We start from the raw sequence: 23,689 nt of genomic DNA, 5'->3' as shown, positions 1-23,689 counted from the left end.
ATCAGAATAAATAAATCTCCTCAATAGCTCAACCGGTATAGGAGTGGACTGAAAACCGAAAGGTCGACGGTTCAAACCCCGCCCGTTGCACTATTGTCGTACCTACTCCTAGCACAAGCCTGACGCTTAATTGGAGAGGAAAGGGGAATATTAGTTATTTAACATGGCTAATATTCTTTAAAAAAAAATATATATAAATATGATAGTACAGAGTATTAATTTTGAATAACTATCATACCTACCAATTGTGATGTTCAGAGCCACTTAAAAATTAATGTAGTTCGTGAACTCCAAGTGGTCGAAGCAACAGTAGGCAATAGAAAGTATGGTAAGTATAAAAAGAGCAATTTTCCGGCGGCCCGCGCGCGCTGCCGCCCAATTCTATTGTAGCCCGTAATAGCTGGCAATTATTGCGTCTGTCTGCGCTGCTAGTTAAGGCAAGGTTCGTACTAAGATACTTGAGGCAGTCAGTGATAAAGTGGCTTATCTTCAAAAAAGTCAAAATACAGTTAAAGAAAACACAGAGAAAAAAATCTTAGGGACTAAGCCGTGACTTGTTCACGATTTATGGTTCCAATTACAAGAGTTTAAAATAATATATTATACTTATTAAGCCAAACAATTATTAGTCGACAAAAGTCACGCTCAGTTATTATGTAAGGAGTTTAGTTAATTCTTGACTCAACAACTGCAAAGCTAATTAAAACCGGAAAAGTGCGAGTTAAACTCGCGTGCAGAGGGTTCCGTACGATGAATATTAAGCTTGAAAACGCCCAATATTAAGTACCTAAGTATATACCTAATATTGAGAAATTTATGTTATGTTTGGGTCACAGAAATTCCATATGTGTGCCAAATTTCATATTAATTGGTCTACTTACTGGGCAAATTGCGTGGGACAGACGGACAGATAGACAAAGTCAAATGGTTTATTAAAAATAGGTAATAAATTACACTTTTTGATGGTCGGTTGTTGCATTTGTAAGATGATGATATAGTAGTGATAATTTTCTAAACCTACGAGGGTTCCTAACGCGCCCAGGTCTCGGAAGAGCCCGCAACAAACTATATTCTTTTTACTATCACCAGTTTACAAAATCACTTAACTTATTAGAACTATCACAAAGTCCAGGCTTTCTTATCATTTAAATAATTCTGTACTATATCCGATCCGTTTTATGATTCGGACGTACGGAACCCTAAAAAAGCCTAGATAAGATAAATGGCACCCAACATTATATCTGGCAGATAGTCCACATAGTATCGGTCGTTCACTCACGGGTCACATCGAGGTCGCGCGTGTCACCGCCTCAGTGCCTCAACTGATCAGAATGCTTAACTAATCATTTGCTTGCACTGCACAAAAATTCGTGTTTTCAGGTCGGTGAACTGTACCTACACGCAATTTCCCATAGAGCCTATGCATTAAACATGACATGACCTTAGGGTCGATCAACCTGCGTCTTGCGCTTAAAGGACGTGCATTTTAAACGATCACTTATATTATAATACGTTTATTGTTTTGTGTTAGGGCTGTCCACTCACCAGTCCCTAAAATCTAAATATATAAAAGGACAAGGTGACTGACTGACTGACTGACTGACTGATCTATCAACGCACAGCTCAAACTACTGGACGGATCGGGCTGAAATTTGGCATGCAGAATGCAGATAGCTTTTATGACGTAAGCATCCGCTAAGAAAGGATTTTTGAAAATTCAACCCCTAAGGGGTAATAGGGGTTTGAAATTTTTGTAGTCCATGCGGACGAAGTCGCGAGCATAAGCTAGTATCTATATAATAAGGCTACTGAATATACTAATAGATAGGTACATGTATATACTAAGCTATGTTAAGGCTACTTAATTCACATTATATTTAGGTCCTACAATATTGATACCAGTTTCTTAGACATTTCTTTTTTTTTTGAAGTAAAAAGTGTTTTTTTAACGTTAGGGAATTCCCTCCCGAGAACGGGGAGGATCATAGCCAGTGTGTCTTGGGATGGTGTAAGGATTCCAACGATATTCCATACTTCCAATTCTGATCAAGCAGTTAGAAGTTATGGTGGAATAAAGAACCTTACATACATACACTTGAAAACATTACACTCCTTTTTTGGACAGTCGTATAAAAAAGCTCACAGTAGTATGATTACGTGTAGTAAAATAAGACGTGTTAAAAATGTTAATATGGGTGGCATTTATACACCACATAAATCACAGTAAATAAGACACTGACACCTCATTTACTTACGTCAAACGTCAGATGAGGTCCGAGTTGAGGCCATTATGTCGAGCAACAAACCGGACCCGACGGCCGCCGATTCGGCCCGGTCCTGTTATTTGTTGAGGCCGTGCGACAATGCGTCTAATTGACGTTTAATCGCGATCGGGCTAACGAACAGTCAGATGCTGCATGCTTACTCTTGAATGCGAATTGCGTTTCCGTGAAAATCCTTATGTGATTTTTGATTTTTCGTATGCGAAGGTTAGTAAAATATGAGTGGTTTTCAAATAAAGAGCACACTGCTGTCTTGAATTGGATATTATGAAAAATAAAGATCATTTTTTTTTAATTTGTGTACAGTGATCGAAAAACAAGTAGGTAATTACTCCAATCTGAAGTTGTAACAAGGTGGCAAACCACCATACGCACCTTACGCATATGCGCAAATGCAGGTCATAGGTAGATTTTATAAAGCCCGGCTAAAACTGTTTTGTCCAATGCACAGTTATTTGCCTCGTGTTCAAATTGGATTAGTTTTGCGCGCACTGTAGGTACATTTATCTTTTACAATTGCGTTTGATTCGTCAAAATAATTTACCACTGCCTGGTACATGTGAATGGCGTCACTCAGGTAGGTGTAGGTACGCTGGCACTAAATTGTCTAGACATAAGATTGAACATTGGACATCGAACAGAAATCGAAATTGCTTTCAAGAGTAAGCCTTCTGAACCTAGCGGTCATCATGTGAAGCAATCGGCATCGGTATGCAAATATATGAACAGAAGCTCAACTTTCATTTATCAATCGGGATCGGATTATAAGATGACATTTCTGAAACAGGGGCTTCGGGATAATTGTCATCCGTCAATCGGGATTGGGGTTACGATGGTTGCATTGGAAATCGTACGTTGTAACGATGATTCAACAATTCGTCAGCTAGTTAACAAGGATAGATCTTCTGTGAATGAATGTGAATTCGAAATTGATCACAATGATAAGGTAGGTACTTAATATCGTGATTGACTCGTAATTAAGATTGACTGGTAAGTAACAAAACAAAATTTAACTTTAATTTAAGTTAGGTCAACCTAAAATCACACAGCTAAGCAAAATAAAATCCATGTCTCTTAAAAATATGACACCCAATACGACAATATTACTGAAGAACTAATATTTAATAGTAATAGTGTTGAATATCGAGAATATTTTATAACTTCTTAGTTTGGTAAAGTTAAAAGTAAAAAACTAAAAGTTACAAATAGTACCTATACAAAGAAATTGATTCAAACTAGAATTGATTTCATCGATCAATCAAAAAATTCCTAAATAGGTATTAGCTATTACTTAGATAGATTAGCTACAAGTTTCCTCAGGGACGGGTGTACAAAAGCGTATGACAAATAGAAAAGACCTTATTATAACTAACACAGGTTCTTATCGTAGATTCCAAATGTAATATGTTGTTGTATAACTCTATTAAAGACGTGTTATTCGACTAAGTAGGTAATGAAATAATTAACATATTCATAAAGATCTAAAGATGGGACCACCTCCAGTATCTTTACTTACTCTTTCAACCAAGATCGTATAATTAACAAATTCATGGGTTGACATTTTCGAAAAAAAAAAACGTGATCCAAAATAACGAGACCTATTATAAAGCCTTTAAAAACTGTATCGAAATAAATAAAACATCGATTGTAGAGCCTTTTTACTTTATCCGATACACTGCTGAGTGATAACTTGTAAAATGTGTATCCGATATCGTTTGGAAAGGTATGATCGTAGCCTTTAAGTTTACGCAGTTAATTATCATAATTAGGTCCATTAGTGTTTTTATTTTTATCTATTTAGAGTAAGTGATTTTGAATTTTTATCACAATTTTATGCGTTTTACCTGACCGAGTCGGATAATAAACACGTATTGTATAAGAAAATATTAAAAACCTTTTTTCTTAAAAAAATTATAATGTATTTGCTTGAATTCTAAAAATTCTATTCAATTTTAAACAGATCCAGATTAGTACATAGAGAACAATTGCATAATCGAATATCTGGAATAATAACGAGTAGAAAAGTGTAAAAGACCCTTATCCAGCAGTGGATGTCCATTATATGAAACAACGACAACGAACATTTTATGTTTAATCAGTCGGATTGGTGTCCGAACCAGTTAACGGATCGGATAATATAAAGATACTCTCTACACTCATTACAAATCGGAAACTTCGAAACCGAAAATGGCGGCGATAATTTTGTAAAAAATATGAGCCGAACGTACTGCTCCAGTTTAAATTAATTGGATCATGCATTAAATTATACATTTAAGCATAATTATTTTGTTATGGGGCCTTGGCCGTTGGAACGGTTGTCTGAACTGACGCAACTCCGCCCCAGAAGTCGTAATGCGAGTTTCCATCCATTTTTGGATCTTTACAACCTTCGATTTGTATCTCAGTTCCGCCAGTCACTCGAGATTTTTACTTTCGCTCCCGTTTTTCATGACCTTAGGTCATCGCCGACTTATAAGCAATTCACGTTTATGTTAACTAGGAAGACCATGTTTTAATGGATGTTATTTTAATAACTTCAAACTAGTCTTGGCTTTAAAGGAAACTTATGCAGCGAAAACATATTATTAAAATAATATTGCAGATATTACGATAACACTTAATCCTGACCGCAAAAGCTAAAGGCTTGCAGCTTATCTACCACAACTTCCGCAAACTTTAATATGGTATTGACCCTATATCAAGTTATAAAGACTAATTTTTAATGGTACTTATGCTCTTTATGGTGTGTATTATATTATTATAACGAAGCGAAATGACACTTAAATATAATTATTTCAAGGTATATTATACAGTTTGTCTTTTTTCGGAGATAGGATTCTTTCCAAAAAGCAACTTTTGCTTTATCAATATCATCTTGTAACCAGCTTACTACAAAGCCGATAATTTCCTGCCATCTTAATCTTTGTTATTTATTATTTGGGAAGACTTATATTATATGAATAACTTATTATGATATGTAAATTGCGTATTGTACTACCATTTACTGTAAGGCTAGGGACAAACCTTTTTTTTAACACACCTAGTGGCTATTCTGTGTACAAAATGTATGAGCTGAATTTCGCTCCAACCCCACAAAATTAAGCGAAAATTATCCGCTTTGGTTCTGAAACTTTGATAAATAAGAGTGGCCAAAATGACGCCTCAAGCGAGCGACGTGAATATTCGGAAAATAGAGCGATGGTATGCGGACGGAGTATTTTTTCCCCCAGATATGGGACATACATAGTGGGACTCTCCTTACCATTCCATGTGATATATTAAGCGGAAGCCACGCGCATTGTTCAGCTCACAGAAATTCGTGAGATTTGTCCAAGTGTTTGATAAGTCCAAGTAAACAATTAATTTTATGGTGCCCCTACTCATATATGGTCAGAGGCCAGTCAGTGTGGGAGCGGTTTTGCTCCACATATCAGCGCCAAAATTAGAGTAGCCGTGCAAAAGCAGCACTCGCATACATTATCACTTATACAAATCAATGATAAAACATAACAGGACGTGAAATCTTATAAAAGGAAAATCTGACTGACTGATCTATAAACGCACAGCTCAAACTACTGGACGGATCGAGCTGAAATTTGGCATGCAGATAGCTATTACGACGTAGGCATCTACTAAGAAAGGATTTTTGAAATGTCAAACCCTAAGGGGGTGAAATAGGGGGTTGAAATTTGTGTAGTCAGCGCGGACGAAGTGGCGAGCGTATAAGCTAGTCTTATAAAAGGAAAAGCTGACTGACTGATCTATCAACGCACAGCTCAAATTACTGGACGGATCAAGCTGAAATTTGGCATGCAGATAGCTATAATGACGTAGGCATCCGCTAAGAAAGGATTTTTGAAAATTCAACCCCTAAGGGGGTAAAATAGGGGTTAGAAATTTGTGTAGTACACACAGACAAAGTCGTGGGCATAAGATAGTCATTTATACAAATCAATGATCATAAAACATAACAGGACGTGAAATGTGCTTATAAATTATGTTGAGAACAAGAAAGACTAATAAAATTAATGTTAGCATTAATATTCGGCGATCCAGATTTTAATCTACAGAATTTTTACTTACTAGCTGATCCACCCGGCATCACTCGGGTGATATTTGATAATTATACATAATAATAGCCTCTGTTATTTCTGGATTAAATAATTTTCTAATGGTGAAAGAATAAATTAAATCGGTTCAGTATTGATGTTAATAGATGGGGCGGTTATCATCATCATCGTCATCAACCAATAGACGTCCACTGCTGAACATAGGTCTCTTGTAGGGACTTTCACATGCCACGGTCTTACGCCGCCTGGATCCAGCGGCTCCCTGCGACTCGTCTGATGTCGTCCGTCCACCTAGTGGGGGGTCTTCCAACGCTGCGTCTTCCGGTGCGAGCTCGCCATTCCAGCACCTTGGGACCCCAACCTCTATCGGTTGTATGAACTATGTGCCCTGCCCATTGCCACTTCAGCTTCGTGTCGCGTCAGCAGCGTGTTGCCAGTGATGACATATGGATCCGAGACATGGTCGCTAACTATGGGCCTCATAAGAAAGCTCAGAGTCACTCAGCGGGCGATGGAGAGAGCTATGCTTGGAGTTTCTCTACGTAATCAAATCAGAAATGAGGAGATCAAAGAGTTCGCACGGGATTTTTACAAAACCTAATTCCACGTGAACGAAGTCGCGTACATCAGCCAGTTATTGTAATAAATCTTCAAAATAAGAGTGACTCTCAAAGAACATAATATGTTTTCCAAAATATAAGATATTCAAAAAAAAATAACAAGTAAGTACTTATAATGTAGCGACAAATTATAATTAACCTTTTTTTGCGTTAAAAGCCATCAATAATTTATCTCATGCCTCTACCTTGTAAGGAATTTAAATAGCATTTTTTTTCTAAAAAAAAACTTCATCACCAAGTTTAACGCCTTCGAAAATAACGCGAGGAATTCGACAAGTAATAAAATAAAATAGAGCATAAAGCACTGATCCGGAACACGCGATCTGTAGGTCTGTCTGACGGTTTTTTTACACCGTTTCAATTTAGGCTGGGTCTACACGTAATAAAGAATCCGGCTGCACTCCGGATCAATAATTTTTCAGACGATTACTTTATTTTACTTTACTGTTCCTAAAGTATTCGCAGTCTCTTCTTAATAGAATCCGCTTTCGAAATTCGCGGTGGTAGAATCTTAACTTATCATAAGTGTCGTAAGTGTCATAAGTTTTCCTACATGAAATAAAGATCTTTGATTTTGTATTTATGTCTTATTGACACATTGCCATCCAAAATGTTAGCTTAGTGAAATAGAATCATGTTGCGCGGACTCCACATAGCTTGGAATAAGGACAGGAAGAAGAAGATATAGGATCGGGGTGCAACCGGAATGCTACCGGAATACGTGTAGACCAAGCCTTACGCAGTTTCAATTAAACCAGTTCAAAGAGCACACGAAATTCGAGCAGTGTTGTGTAAAAAGTATAAAACATGGCGGTCAAGAGTGATTGTACCGAAGGCTTCACCCATCACAACTCGGTGTACGTATCGAGTGACAAAACCTGTATTTGCAGGAAATCATTTTTTCTTTACACTGTCAATATACTTTTAAGGTGAACGCAGATTAGAGAAAATCGCACACGGCCGCAAGAACTGAACTGAAAAACTCGGAAAAAGCACAAGTGGCGCATTTCTTAGTAGGTACTTCCTGAAAATTGCTACAATCAATTACTGTAACCGCATATTTTAGCCAATAGGTACGTTGATGTCATAACTGACATCAACAGCTTCGCCAAACGCTTACTTTTGTAGCTTGGCGGTTTTTGTGAGTCTTGTAACCCGGCAGTTAAATAGTCGCGTCTGACCTACGATGCAAGTGCGAACTCATGCAGGTATTGTTCCACGCGCTCGTGTACTGTTTACGGATATATCACTCACACTAATGCAGATGGTGAACGGGCTGGTGTGTTCTGCTCCCTAGCGTCGCGTGCACCACTGACGCCTTAAAAATGCTATTGCGACGCGTCTTGCGGTTAACTTCAAGAACGACTATTTAATTGGCGCGGACTTATACTTCTTGACTTTCGTACTATACGATCACCTTAACGCCGCAGCGTTAACGATCAGCTTCAAGCTTAATTATCATGCTTTTATAAAACCGCTACTGGCGTTATTGATCCAAATTAACGTTACACTTACTTTGTCGCAGATATTTTAATTTGAAGTGTATTAACATTATATTTAATAATGTCTTTCTACAGGGTCTTTAAAAATTAACGACAATTAAATGGGGTAAGTTTTCTTTGTGAAATACTTAAATGTCGATTGCAAAAATATGATAAAAATAATATTTTTATAACTCAACCATATTTGCATGACTACGGGCAGACTGCAATTCAAAATATTGTAACTTTGAACGGGCTTGATGTCGCCAGTTAAAATGCTTTGCTTTGACCCGACATTACGTTAAATATAAATCCCGCAAATTGCTATTGCGCTGAAACCATGTCTCATTAATATCGAAATGACGTCATTTGGCGTCAGCCGAAATAAAAATATACCATCAGCTCGAAACTTCAGTCTAGTGCTGACGTCACTAAAATGGCGGCCTCGCGCATTAGCAATTTACGGGACTTATAGGATGTAATAATCTTATGGGTCCACGGATTAGGTATACAATATACCCACCTACAACAGCTGTCACTCTCGGACCTAGGACAGAGTGAACTAGAGTGAGCCTTGGAGTGAGCTAACTCTCGGTTTGACCCTGAAATCGACATCTGTCAAATATTAGGCTTAGGGGTGACGTGAAAACTAGAAATCTGAAATACGTAGTCGTTTCATAGCCTACCTAGCTTCAAATATAACGTTTGACACCTGCCAGTGCATGTAAAGTCTCGACGTTTTGGTAGTTTCCTGTGCCTAAGTATATTGCACCCATAACCTAAGCGCATACATGGAGTTTCGATGGAAGCCTAAGCTGAAAAACATCTGTTGTTTCAGCTGCTAACGAGAATTATTAAAATTGCTACAAATTACAGGCGACAATAGTCAAATAGCAGTACCCCAGCCTAGCGACCGGGACCGCTAAAATATTGTTCCCCTAAGCGCATAATGCGATACTCGTAATTTTGATACGTAACAAATACGTCTTTATCAAAAAAGGCCTATTCTGGTAGGTCATTTAAGTCATGCTCGTGACTTACGACTGCCACTTGTAGTTCACCTGTTGCCGAAACTAATCAACATTCCACAGGACAATAGGCGTTCGGAACTAAACCTGCAGGAGGTGATCGTGACGATGCTACGTGGGATGCACCTGTCCACGCCGGGAAATTGAACTACGATGAAATGGAAAGGGTAAAAAAGGCTGCCGAATTAGAAGCGGCCCTTAGACTTGTCACAAGCACTGACCTCTACTAATAAAACTACACTGGACCTGCGATCGTCGACATGTTTTTGAAGCAACTTGATTTTCGCTATTTTGGTGCTAATAGCATTGATCGTCACCTGAGCGTACTCGGAACTAATTGTTAGTTAATGATGACTGATGAGACATCTGTCATCATCGCGTCAGCATGAAGACCATTAATTGACACAAACTATCAATTTTGATACCTGGTACGCTTGGTGGGGCGCTTCAAATTGAAACAAAAAATGAGTGTCATTTTGTATGGCACACCTCTTCCAGCGTACTTGTAAAGAGCTATAAAGGCAATATTAAAGTGAAAATATATATCTAAGTAATAAAAGGCAATAATAATACATATATCATTTTGACAGATGCATGAAAATGGTTTAGTTTTGGAGTACTGCATGTATATATAGGTATATGTATATACCTAATATTGCCTGTGTCGTAAAGCGGTTTCTACAGCAATTGAAAATCACTTTTCGATGGTCCATATAAGGATGCTAGACACTACGGTGGCCCAATAAAGGAACAATCCAATCACAATATTATGATTTTATCGATATCAGATAACGTTCAGTGTTGTTAGTATGAGATTTTACATCACCAACATTGATCGAATTCGAGCGTCGAAGTACAGCATCTGAGTAAAATGGTCCTGTGAGATGACTCGCTAACTCAGTGAAGTTCTAGCCATCAAACTCATTTGACATTGGTTGGTTGTACATTGCTGCTTCACTGAGTGATATTAAAACATTTTTTCGAAGACAACCTTCAATGTTTTGAAAATAAATATCATATGAGCTCTGTGGCTATCATTCAGTGTTTGTCACTGAGTTAGCGCTGAAGGTTATCGACTTACTCTGGAATTTATATTCAAGATAGGGGTTTCCTTAGGGGTGACGATATTGTGTCAACTCATACATTGAATATGAGACATGTCAGCTGAATGGTCCCCTAAAGAAACCCCTATCTTGACTATGAATTCTAGTTTTAAAGTAAAAAAGTTCAGTACCTACCACCGATTTTCATTTCGCAACGATGATCACGATGGTACGCCAGCCGTAGTAGATGTATGAACAAACTTGAGCTGTATAGCAAGACAGTTAAATTCCGTTTTACTTTGAAGTTAAAGCGTATCGACGTTCGAATTCTATCAACGTTATAAAGTTATAAAATCTCATACTAAGGCTATATGAGTTAGACAAAACTAGATCCTGTAAGTTGTAACCTAGCTTTATACCAACCTAAACGGAAAGTGAATTTTAATAATGCCCTTAAGCTAGACACTTGAAACAAAGCAACACTTAGGTAGATACAATGAGACAGTTTAGGATATAATTAATCCAGTATCTGTATTTAAATACACTGTGGCTTGGATTTACCAGCTTTCGGAATCTAGTTATTGCAAGAGCTTTAAGCAATACTTTATTCGATATCAAAGTAATGTTGATTTTCTTTCCTTATTTCTGTCATTTAAGCTAATTTGAAAACTTTTTTCTTTCAGACAAGTTAATTGAAACTGAGCTTTATCTTTTAATAAACCTCATTATTTGAATTTTATGTGCTCTGATAAAAAAAATCAGAAATATTAATTTTAGTTGAAAACATTTTTAAAATTAACAATTTAAGTCCCTACCCAGCTTTATTATTTTTCTTTTAATTCGTATTTCTTCTGAATTCCGATTCCTTGTTTTTGGTGTAAAAATAGGAATTTACATGGATTTATTTTATTTTACTTATTTTTATCTTCTTAGTAAAACTACTTAGTTGAAGCAATCTTTCAATAATACCTACCGCTAATTATTTTTGGTGTAAAAATAGGCCTTACATGAATTTATTTTATTTTACTTTTTATAGTATTTTTATCTTCTTAGTAGAAGTAGTTGAAGCAATAATATCGCTAATTAACTTTAACTTTTATAAAAACTAATTTTTATTTTCGAGTATAACGTGTTCTGATTTGTGGCTATAATAAGATCAAACAGCAAGGTATAAATACCTGTATTTGATTATTCCATTAACAGATCGATTTCACAGAGAATTCCTTAAAAGGACATCCCAGCGATGCACTTGTTCAATAATCATGATGCTTCAGTACGTGACAAGCGATCGTGACCCACACCTGTCGAGATGGAAAAATGTGAGTAAAAACGAGGTAAAAACGGTCAAAACCAACCAATCGATCGTATTAAATCTCAATCTGGACGTGTCGATCCGTTGCGCCTGGCGTGAATCTGTCACAATTCGTGAATTTTGACTGAGACTTTTTTCTTAAGAGAACTTTCCCTAGCACACTCCTCAGGGCTCTCCATACAAACGTAGTTGTCATAAGAATATTAACTTATCACAAACTCAATGAAATTTTGTAGATATGTACGGTTTTAGAAATAAGTATTCATCCAAATAGGTATAGACTATGGAGGTATGGCTAAGCAGTAAAGGTTAAAACAAACAGAACGCGTGAAAGAAATGCAATACGATGGCTACGTGCGCCAGTCCTAGAAGTTGTTTATACATATATGTACCAGGAACAGTATGAACGCATTCATATTACGACGCGCGCTCCACTCGCGTACTGCATCGGCGTCAGACACTGCAGATTTGCGTACTTTATTGGGACTTGATATAACAAGTGACCCGAAAACGCGGATAGGAGCTGTGAAGATAAAATGCATGGCATTCTATGGAATAAAAGAGCGCGCAGCGTGCGCTTGCTGTGGTTCGTTACATAGAACGTCAGACATTTTGTTTTCACAAAACTCCATTGTATTACAAATCAAACAGGCAAATGCGCGTGTTCAATTAGACCTCCAGAGCTCTCGCGTTCTGTGTGTTTCAGACTTTAAAGTCAATAAAAAACGATCTCTCCAAGTATTTACGAAACAATTCGAACAGCTAACAATTCGAAACTCACAGCTTGTTAGCATCTATCGCGCCATTACAAGACCTTCTAGCTCATTAGGCAGCAGCTTGAACCGGGAAGCCGTCAGAGCTCGTTCCCAGCAGTTTGTCACGTAGTGCGGTCGCCGTGGTCGCCGCGCGGTCGCGACCCTGCTTCGTCGCGTGGAACGACCAGTAAAAAACCCATTCGTGATCTCAAATTACCGAGAGGAGCGCTTTTATTTTTGTACCCACAGATCGTCAGGTTCATCGCTTTTTACCGATTATAATATGCTGAACGCACATTTACCTACGCACGCACCGAAAGCAACGCATTTGTTGAAAAAGAAAGAAAAACATATCCATTCCAATATTAATTATTATTAATGCGAATATGTTGCCTGCAGACACTTTTTCACAGCCCATCCGTTTAACGGCTTTAATCGAAATTTGGTACAGAGATAGGTTGCATCCCGGAGACGAACTATTCGTACTGAAAAATCAAAGAGTTTCTACATGTAAAAACAAAGTCACGTGGATCAAATCGCCAACATCATCCAATTAAAAGATAAAACAAATAACTACTTGACGCAACTGAAAAATCGTTCCAGCTCTTTATTACTGCATAGCGACATGCCTAGTTTCTTTTTTCAGGTCTGAAGACACCAAACAGTGCTGATTTAATGATACAAAAATAATGCAGAAAATGTAAATAACATTATTAGTATCTGCTGTAGAACAAGATGAATAAATACAGCTGCTGTTTCTAAAGTCACCCGCATTTCTTGACCCGTCCTATGTAAGCGACGTGCGCTTATAATGTCACTAACTTATTCAGTTGCAAAATATGCAAGGCGTATGACTTATGCGACGCGTGCGGCTCGTCTCATAATGTGCGATCAGTTTATGATTCAAGGCGGCAACGATTTTTTCGATGACAACAAACAAAAACTCTATCAGTTCTATTTTCATTCATCGTCTCCAATAAGATTGAACTTGAGTATGAGGTTGACTTCAAACTTGAAAATATGCCGCGATTTTAAATTTAAAAACACGATGTTAAAATAAATTTTATCAGTCAAAGGTGTTCTGACAAAATATTTTAAAATGTTTACGAAAAAAAAGGAATGCCGACACGTCAGGAGCGTGGCAGTAGGTACCTATCTCAGCACAGTATCTCGTGCCATGTGTTTAAGCCATCTACATATGCACCAACAATTCGGTTGCAAATATTATGATTCAAGCGGAAAAATGTTATTTAATGAAGCCGACCAGTCGGCTACCAAATTACTTAAATAGTTTTTTTCATTCAAATTTCACGAAAAAAGTCCGATTTATCACCTGGCCTGAAGCGGTAGAAATTATGCGCCAGCCCAGCATGTATGATATGGTACAGACTAGTTTAATAGTGATCTGTGGTGTGGTCTTCGCTCAGATTATAAACAAAATAGGTACCTCGTGATAGATTTACTTACCAACTTCTATGTCCAAATCAAGTAAGACATAATAAAATAGGTGCCGGCAGCTGATTTGTAGTTATTCGACCCATTCCAGTCCTTCATATTCGTTTCTTTTTAGCATTTACAAGTACTGCGGAACTCCTCAGTGTTTAAGGACCCATAGTCTACGAACAGTGCGTGTTGCCAGTGATGACATAATATGGATCAGAGAAATGCTTGCTCTTCATAAAAATACCTGCTATGCGCCTCATAAAAAAGCCCAGAGTCACGAGTTGGCGATGGAGAGAACTGTGAACTTGGAGTTTCGTGATCAAATCAGAAATGAGGAGATCCGTAGGAGAACCAGAGTAACCGACATAGCTAAACGGGTTGCATAGCTAAATGGGTTGCAAAGCTGAAGTGGTAATGGGCAGGGCGTTGGGATCTTAAGATGAGCCTCACACCGGAATGCGCAGCGCTCGAAGACTACCACTCAATGGACAGACTGCATAAAACGAGTCGCAGGGAGCCGCTGGATTCAGGCAGCATAAGACCCTAGCCTGTGGAAGTCCTAAAAAGAATTCTATGTCCACCAGTGGACGTCTATCGGTTGATATTGGTGATGATGATTTACGTACTGTTATAAATTTATAATTAATAACTATTTAAGTAATCTGTAAAAAAATGTAATCCTTTTTGGCCTTATTTTCAGTCTGTTATTATGTAAAATTATATTGTATGTATCGCTGTTGATTGCAAATAAACGAATTAAAAAAAAAAACAAGTGAGTGATTCAACCGTGTCGGCAGCCGACAGTGTCGGAACATGTAGATACCACGAATGTACATTGGTGTTGGAAGTTGGCATGTCTGTTAATGCTAATTTTTAACTCTCGCGCTCTACATGTTATAAGATTTTGAAATTTTTGACAGTTGCAACACATTATTTATGTATTTATCAAGTCGATGCAAAACATGGCGTCGGAGTCACGTCGCGCATAAAATTGACAGTGATCTCGATCTCGTTTTACCATTGAGATGTGTCCGTTAAGCGCAAAGCTGACAGCTGTGCATTTCTGATGCTTTATTTACCATGCCGTGGCGTGTGATGGCGACATTATATATCTCATGGTCCTATGACTAACGCCATGTAAAATTAGAAAAAAACGCGAGTCAGTGGGGATTGCGGATATTTAAGTGAAAACATAAAACTAGGTATGAAGTAACAGTAGTTTCTTTTTTTGATTTAAAAATAAACTGTAGTAACTATCCAAAACTAAAATTTCATAAATTGAGCGTGTGACAAAACTTTAAAAAATATAATTAAAATTGTTTGCATCATTCGGGCCGATCCATACTAATATTATAAATGCGAAAGTGTGTCTGTCTATCTGTCTGTCCGTCTGTCTGTCTGTCTGTCTGTCCGTCTGTCTGTCTGTCTGTCTGTCTGCTAGCTTTTCACGGCCCATCCGTTCAACCGATTTAGACGAAATTTTATACAGCGATAGCTCGCATCCCGGGGAAGGACAAAGGCTACTTTTTATCACGGAAAATCAAAAAGTTTCCACGGGACTTATAAAAACTTAAATGCACGCAGACGAAGTCGCGGGCATCATCTAGTATTAAATAAAAGAATAGTTAAATATCAGATAATGCTAACTTCAAGTTACCTAAACATAGGCCGTTTACTGTTTATAGTACCATAACGACCTTTGACAGATAAACTTTCCAGTCAAAGGGCACTATAATCTTGATTATTATTAATTTAAATACAAAGTGTACAAAGTAACAATGTGGCGGAGTGCAAGAGGTGTCACTTGAGAGTTGAGGTTAGGAATATAACAGTTTCCTTTAAACATCGCTGAAGACTATATCTATTAATACCACAATATCTATAAGATATTATAAAAGGAAAAGGTGACTGACTGACTGAGTGACTGACTGATCTATCAACGCACAGCTCAAACTACTGGACGGATCGGGCTGAAATTTGGCATGCAGATTGCTATTGTGACGTAGACATCCGGTAAGAAAGGATTTTTGAAAATTCAACCCGTAAGGGAGTAAAATAGGGGTTTGAAAGTTGTTTAGTCGCGTGAATAAGATAGTAACTTTATAGTATTTTGATAAAGTTTACAATTTAATTTTGTGTGTTTTACTTTTAGCCGCGACGAAACCCAAGCGGGTAGTGTGAGGCCACACGATGCGTTTTCCGCTGCGTTGCGGCATCGCACCGCTGACTTCGTCCGCGTGGATTCAGGTTTCTAGAAATCTTTTGGGAATCTCTTTTATTTTCCGGGATAAAACGAAACCTATTTCACTGTCCAGTCTCCAGGTCTTTATTTTACAAGGTAACGTAAAAATTACACCGAATGCCTATCTGTTGCTCCGTTGCGGCGTGATTGGAGGACAAACCAACAAACAAACTCATTATCGCATTAACGAGTATAAGGCCGGTTTCCACCTAAGCGGAGCGAAGAGGAGATATATTCAGCAGACCGACTAAATTTTCAAAAGATGAATTCTAAAGTTTTTCTAAAGACGACGTGATAATTTTTTTACGCCATTATTAAAATCTGACTAGTCGACTGAACATAATATCTCCTCTCCGCTTCACTTAGGTGGAAACCGGGCCTGAAATGGGTATTGATACAAACATACAGTGTGGCAGAGTGCAAGCCATGTCGCCTAAGGTTATGCGGATGCCCGCGTCTGCACGTGCGTGGACTGACGAGTGGTCCCCGAGGTCGCGCCTGCGTCCTCCGCACCGCGCCGAGGAATGTATGTACCTTTACTTCGCTTTACATACCGACAGTCGTGCGTCCTATATATATAAATCATATTATAGACGTCATTGTCCATACTACTAAGATATTCACGCGGTGATAGCGTAGTGGTTAAGACATCGGCCTTCCAGTCGGGGAGTCCGAGGTTCGATACCCCACACGCACTTCTTTCTTTTCGGAGTTATCTATATGTGCATTTTATAAGCAACTAGCTGATGCCCGCGACTTCGTTCGCGTGGATTTAGGTTTTTACTATCCCGTGGGAACTCTGAATTTCCGGGATAAAAATTAGCCTTTCACTCTCCAGGTCTTTGACTATACCCATGCAAAATATTACGATAATCCGTTTCTCCGTTGCGACGTGTTTGAAGGACAAACCAATAAACCAACAAACAAACACACTTTCGCATTTATAATCACAAAAACAAAAAAAAACAATATGGGTTTGGGTAGTGATTAAATATCACTTGATTTAACGGTAAAGGAAAACATCGTGAGGAAACCTATATGCCTGAGAGTTCTCCTAGTTCTCACATGGTGTGTGAGGTCAGCCAATCCGCACTTGGCCAGCGCGGTAAACTATGTACCTATAGCCAAACCCTTCTCAATCTCAGAGGAGACCAGTGCTTTGAAAAGGGAGATCTTTTCTTTCCCGATTTCGGTACTTCAGTTTTCCGAATCGGTAAAAAAAACTTTTTGAATATCAGAAAAGTCGAAAAGTTAATTGCGAAACATTCAAACTACACGCGTACTACTCGTATGTCACTAATGTCCCAAATTACAGACGATTACAGCTGTAATCGGTATCGGTGAGGTCGCTACAGTTAAACGTTTTGAACATTTTTGTCTTTTAAGACTTTTGACGATTTTAGCGTGAAATTTATTCCAAATATTATACCGAGCAACATAGGTAGGTACACTGTTGTTACTAAGTAAGTAATATTGGCTGGGTTATTTAGTTTCATTTCAAAGTACCTACCTAGGTAAGATTATTTTTAATCAGTAGGTAAACGGCAAGATCTCAAAAAGTAGGTCTATAAGTATCTTCTCGTAGTAGTTGAAAAATGAAACATTTTATATTAGGTAAGTATTTTAGTAAACATAAAATAGGTATATTGTTGTTGAATATTATTATGATCAAAATATTTTCAAAGTTTTCAGTTTCTAGTAGGCTCTTTTAAAAGCTGTCCGATGGGAATTATAAATGGGAAACCTTTCTGAAAAAATAGGGTGGCTATAATAATAGAAAACTCAATAAGCGACATTTTTTAAAATCAGTTCCAAGTCATGATACCTTCTTATATTTTGAGTTTTGACTCATTTATTCCCAAATTAACAACAACAAAATATTAAATAGCGAACCTACTTAAATAAAAAGTGAATAAATAAAATATGTCGCTAGTTATGATTAATTTGGTGATTATACCTAATCTTCTGTAAATTAATAACAACAATCATCTGAATTCTGAAATTGTTCTGAAAAGAAAACTAATTCACTTTATGAATCGCTAAGTTATAATTCTGCGTAGATAAGTATAGGTAGCTTCCGTAAGATTTTGTCCGCAAAACTCTTAGATAGACTTAAATTTTTTACATTACGTTGCATTTAAATATGAGTGTTTTTGTATGTATTTGTTATCCCAAAGTTCCTACGGGAACGGGAATTTACTTCCTTAATAAAATTAGCAGGCATCAGACTCGAGCTACAGCGAAGTGTGGACGGGACGGGTTTATCTAGTGAATTATAAAACTTAAAGGTAAGTTAGGTACTTAGTATTACACCTAACCGATCTAATTACAATTATCAACGCACGTATCATTCGAGTGGAAACTTGGACCGAATTCCGCGGAAAAACTGACAAGCCTACCTTTCAGGTGTTTCCAAATACACTCCGGCGCCGGAATATTCAGTTTCTCCCTTAGATACAGCGTGCCAAAGTCACCGGGAGCACTGTTCAAAAACCAAAACACACAAAACGTCACACACGAATGTTATCGATATGTACCAGTCACTATCACACGTGCTACACGGTAGAAGCGGGAACATACGACCTCAGCGCGCCAAATAGTCAACGCGACTGAACCGGGGCTGAGTGCTGACTCACATCCACAATCCACACTCACATCTAGCATTCAACAGGTGAGAATGCAACAGTGTGGTGTCACTCGTAGTCCGACCCCGTGTGGAGGTGACTCGAGCATGTTTGCGTGAACCATTTCGTTCGTGTAGACTACACTGTAGATTTATTAGGTGGTTGCATGTGTTAGTGATATTTACAGGTGATCTCTTTTGTAAGTACGGTCACAAGTCAGGCGCGCGTGTGTGCCTACCTGTTGTGCCCCCGCAACTTATTATGGTTTTTGTTCTTTTAGGGTTGTGCAAGAAAGGTATTATCTTATGAATCTGAAAGACATAGGTTGTGCTTGTTATTGTTTTGTCCACGTTCGGTACTCGCTGTAAACAAGCTACGAAATGTTAGATTGCACATAAACAATACTCTCATCATTATGATACCTACCTCTAATACAATTGGTGCAGGGCTATAATATCAAATTAAAACCAGCCCTTCCTAACACTTAAAAAGACTTAAAAAAATCAAATATGGATTAAAAAGTCTTTTACTTATTATGTTTATGATTTTTTTTGCATAGGTACACAATTGAATGAAAATATCTTTAGTGTAGGTTTAATATAAGTTAATATAAGTAACTGTTTTAAGTTTAATTGCTATTTGAAAAATAGTTGTCATAAAAATTACCTATTAGATTTACTTTTGCCCTAACATTTTTAATAATTACCAGTTATAAAAATGTACAATTTCATAACCACAGTATAGTAGTACATCACTATCTACATTGTAAATAAAAAAACTGAAAACTCTGTTACGTAATCAATTCAAATTTTCCGGCTTCAACCTACAGTCATCATGTACCTACCTACACAAGTTTATTATTCCACTTGTGTGGGTAAGATCGTGCCATCTGCACATTAGTGAACTTTATACGGTGTAAGGTCACGGCTTTTTAGCACCAATACAATAGGTATTAACATCCCATGTCACCTTGACGTAAGTGCAAAGACTTTGTCATTTAGCGCTCAAAACTGAAACGTTGTAACTGACAACATTAAACTTCCAATATTGAAACTAACCTGTCGCGATTTTAAAGGCCTTATTCATCTAACTGATAACAAGTCAGTAGAGCCTTTTATGGAAAACTGCTACTTTATGCAAAAACGTCCTAACTACAACAAGAATTTAAATAAAAATGAACTTTAATGGCCATAAAATTACAATTAGCTTTTGAATAGTATTATTAGATGATAAGGCTGATTTATATGGTGTTTGAAAGTAGTCGTGACCGATCTATTTGTATTGTAATTTGCACCTAATCAGATGTAAAACTAGATTGATTATCGGCCATACGAAGCAATCCGTAGCTGATTAGGTCTCTTTTGTTCCACTTTGACGTTTTTAGTTTAGACACCATTTGTGGCATTGTTGACAGGCCGACGCCATTATGTAATACTCAAAAGAAACCAATGTGACAAAAAGAAACAGGTTTCATGACATGATCTAATTCAAGTCTTATAAGTCTTATGTGTAGATTTATATTTAATCACCTCTTGTTACTTTTAGATTCTTATAACATAATTTAATATTCAGATACAGTTAATGATTAATGAGTGAGTGTTGAATTATGTAAATTAACTTTTTATCTGCTTATATCTATTTAGTTTTGAACGTGTTACTGCGATGATGTACCTATCTATAATAATAATATCTTTGAAAATTCAATTGACTTAAATGGTGGTGTTTTATATACAAGTAGCTGATTCTCTCACGACGACAACAGGTGGGGGGAGGGGGAGGGGGAAGCGGGGGAGGGGGGGAGGTCGAGGGAGGGGGGATGTGTAGGCGAACATCGTTGGTGCGCCTCGGACGTGCGGAAGGGGGCCCTCGTAACTGGGTCCCCGGTGGAGGGTCCGCTTTGGTGGACGTGGCGGGCTGGGTCGCGGTTGATTGTTTCGTTGTTCCCGTGACCCAGTGGTCAGGCGAAGCGCAGGAGTGCTGCTGGATTTTTGTAGGTATTCCGGTCGCCTCTCGGACGGCGACATACCTTCTCTCAAGTTAGCTGGCTGTCTTCCAAGGGTTGGAGGGGATGCATTTCCCAGCGATAAAAAAGGCCCATAGAGGTTTACCGAAAAGTTACACTAATTAAAGCCCTTGATCTGTTTATTCGAGACGTCAATTGCGAAACCTTTAGAATTCTCCACGAACGAAACTTCAATTAAACGTCATCATTGCTATAGGAATAATAATAAGTCCGCACTGATCGAACATAACACGCATAAAACATAGATCCTAAATCTGTCAGAGAGAGTCACGTGCGACAACTAGCCCGCAATGCCTGTTTCATAACCCCTTGTGAACGCCACAAGTATTTACACGCATTTCAATTAACAAACAACTTGAACAACATGCGATAACTATAAGCCATGCGCAAAATTTACCATCGAGTTAAGAATATACTGCATTTTTATTGCTAGAGGAATTTTCTTACTATTGCTTACATACCTACTTGTTATAATTCCAATTAGTCAATCAGGTTGTTTACGCCCACAGCTGGAGATAGCTTCCCGAGAGCGCGCCACCACACACGGTTTTCCGTCTTCCTCATAGACCACAGACTAGCGTCATAGACCCACTTCCCGCTACCTTTTTAACGTTGTAAGTCTACGTTTTTAAGAGTTTGAGGTCGTCCAATCCAGAACACGTCTGCCCCATCGGCCATCAGTTCAGCGACAGACATGGCCTGCTCTTTGTTAATTTACTAATTCGTTGAGCTATGTCGGTTACTTTGGTTCTCCTACGGATATCTTCGTTACAGATTTATAACTTTCTTGTTATTATTATAATCGCGTGAATTTCTCTTCGGGAAGTAAGACGGTCAATGTGCGGAAAGATTCACAATTCTTCTTCTTTTTCTTCCAAAAGCATTTGTATTCAAAATGGAGAACTTTACCTAAATCTGCGCAGAACACAGAGTGATTAAACCTCTTGAGGTCGAAATTCAACCTCAGAAGTACGCATATACAAGGTTTTGCATGAAGACAAAATCGTAAAATGTTGGCGGGAGACAGATGAGAATGCTTTGTTGTGATTACTGGACTCAAAAGTCACGTAATCAAGACAATGTGCGGAATGAGGGTACCGAACGGGCGTGGGCCGACTTTTATGCTAAGCAACTGCATAAGCTTGGCGATTGGGGGTGTCCGGCTATAAGACGTCTATGGGTGGTGGTCTGGGGCGCGGACGTAGTCGCGGGCATCAGTTAAGAGTACAACAAGGTGGTCTTGTCCATTGATGTAGAAGGAATCTACCATTTGAAGTCGTCAAAGTCAATCTATATCTCTGTGGTCTTGTCGACAAGCAACAATTTCTGCCAAGCAACCTCAAGGTATCCTCAAGGAAATAGTAGAAATGTGCAAATCACCAGATGAAACACGCGATCTCCACAAAGATATAGGGGCAAAGGCAGCTTCGTAGATCCTTGTAGTACACGTCGTATACGATAGCATTCCGCTTTTAATTTATTCAGGCTCGCAATTAAGGCCGTGTTCCCACTGGCACAATGGTGCGCGGGCGCGGATGGGACATTGTGCACGCAAACTTGGCTATCTGAATCGGAACACCGCGACCTGTCCACTCGCTATCGCGTAGCGGTTGCCTAATCAAAAATTATAATTTATTAGCTATACGCGAACCAGCTGCGGGATCATTATTTTATTTGTGCGCATTGTGCTGTTTTTAGTTTACTTGTAAACGCATTAATTTATCTACTTGCTTTGCTTTGCTTAGGTTTATTAATTTTACTGACTGACCCCCTCCAGCTTTACTTAGTCAGTTCTTGCTTCAATCAAAAGCGAAAATATAAATCCTCTTTATTCCCTACCTCGTGCAACTTTCGGTAAATCCGGCCTTATTTCTTTTATTTAATTTTATTTTCTTCTCTTTTCTTTTCTTTTCTCTTGTAGATAAGGACTACATTATAAAGAAAATTGTTTTCTAGGTCTAAGAGTTTGGGCTATTGATCAGTCAGCCAATGAGTCAGGACTTTTATTTTTATATAAAGTACTGATTTCGTAACGATTCTACTTCATTTTGAAGCAAATCTTCCTGAACGTTCATCCTTTCTGATTTCAATTTTGTCAACCTTTAGAAAAATCTTCAGGAATCTTAATAAAATTCTAAATAACCACCCAGCTGAACCACTCTGTAGAGTTTCTGAAAATCCGTTTTTAGTGAAGAACTAATGTTTTTATTTTATTATTAATCGCAAAATCGTAAGTTCATCAATCTCCCAGGAAAGTTAACAGAAAATTTATTCAAATTACTATTAGGTATTGCTAGCTTTGCGCAAACCAGTTGACGGATCATTATTTATTTGAGCGTATTGTTTTGTTTTTAGTTTACCTGTAAGCGCATTACTCACTCGCTACTCGGATTGTATAACTTTCTGCGTGAAACTATTTAGCAATTCATCTCCTTTATTTTGTAAGATGGCGGAAAGCAGATCTTACTGACGTAAATTAATATTGCTGAGCAACAGTTAAACACATTTCTCAGCTTCCGTCATTATAATATTTTACTGTAACTTATTTATAAGACTAGCAGTTGCCCAGGACTTCGTTCACGATGACGTTGAATGTATTACATAGTGACATACTATCACTACCCATATTATAAAGGCAAAAGTGTGTTTCTTGTTGATTTGTCCTTTAATCGCGTCGCAGCCGAGCAACAGCAACAGATTAAATTGACGTGATTTTCGCATCGGTATAATTAAAGACATAGAGAATTAAATAAGTAACTTTTGATC

The 23,689-nt window shown here is 38.0% G+C and overlaps 1 protein-coding gene across 4 annotated transcripts in view; it reads right to left on the bottom strand.

Annotated features, from left to right (window-relative positions):
* The window catches only part of LOC117989006 (uncharacterized), a 313,773-nt gene that overhangs the window by 222,629 nt on the left and 67,455 nt on the right, over positions 1 to 23,689 (bottom strand). The window contains exon 1 of one of the 4 annotated variants that reach the window (XM_069503576.1): positions 18,676 to 18,937. The exons of the other annotated variants lie outside the window; for them this stretch is intronic. The gene's annotated coding sequence lies outside the window, so the exon portion shown is untranslated. Of the gene's footprint in view, positions 1 to 18,675; positions 18,938 to 23,689 lie in introns of those variants that run through there. 4 annotated transcript variants of the gene reach the window in all.

This window comes from Maniola hyperantus, chromosome 15, assembly GCF_902806685.2.
Source record: "Maniola hyperantus chromosome 15, iAphHyp1.2, whole genome shotgun sequence".
In the NCBI taxonomy this organism is placed as follows: domain Eukaryota; kingdom Metazoa; phylum Arthropoda; class Insecta; order Lepidoptera; family Nymphalidae; genus Maniola; species Maniola hyperantus.
This window is presented reverse-complemented; position numbering and strand designations above follow the sequence as displayed.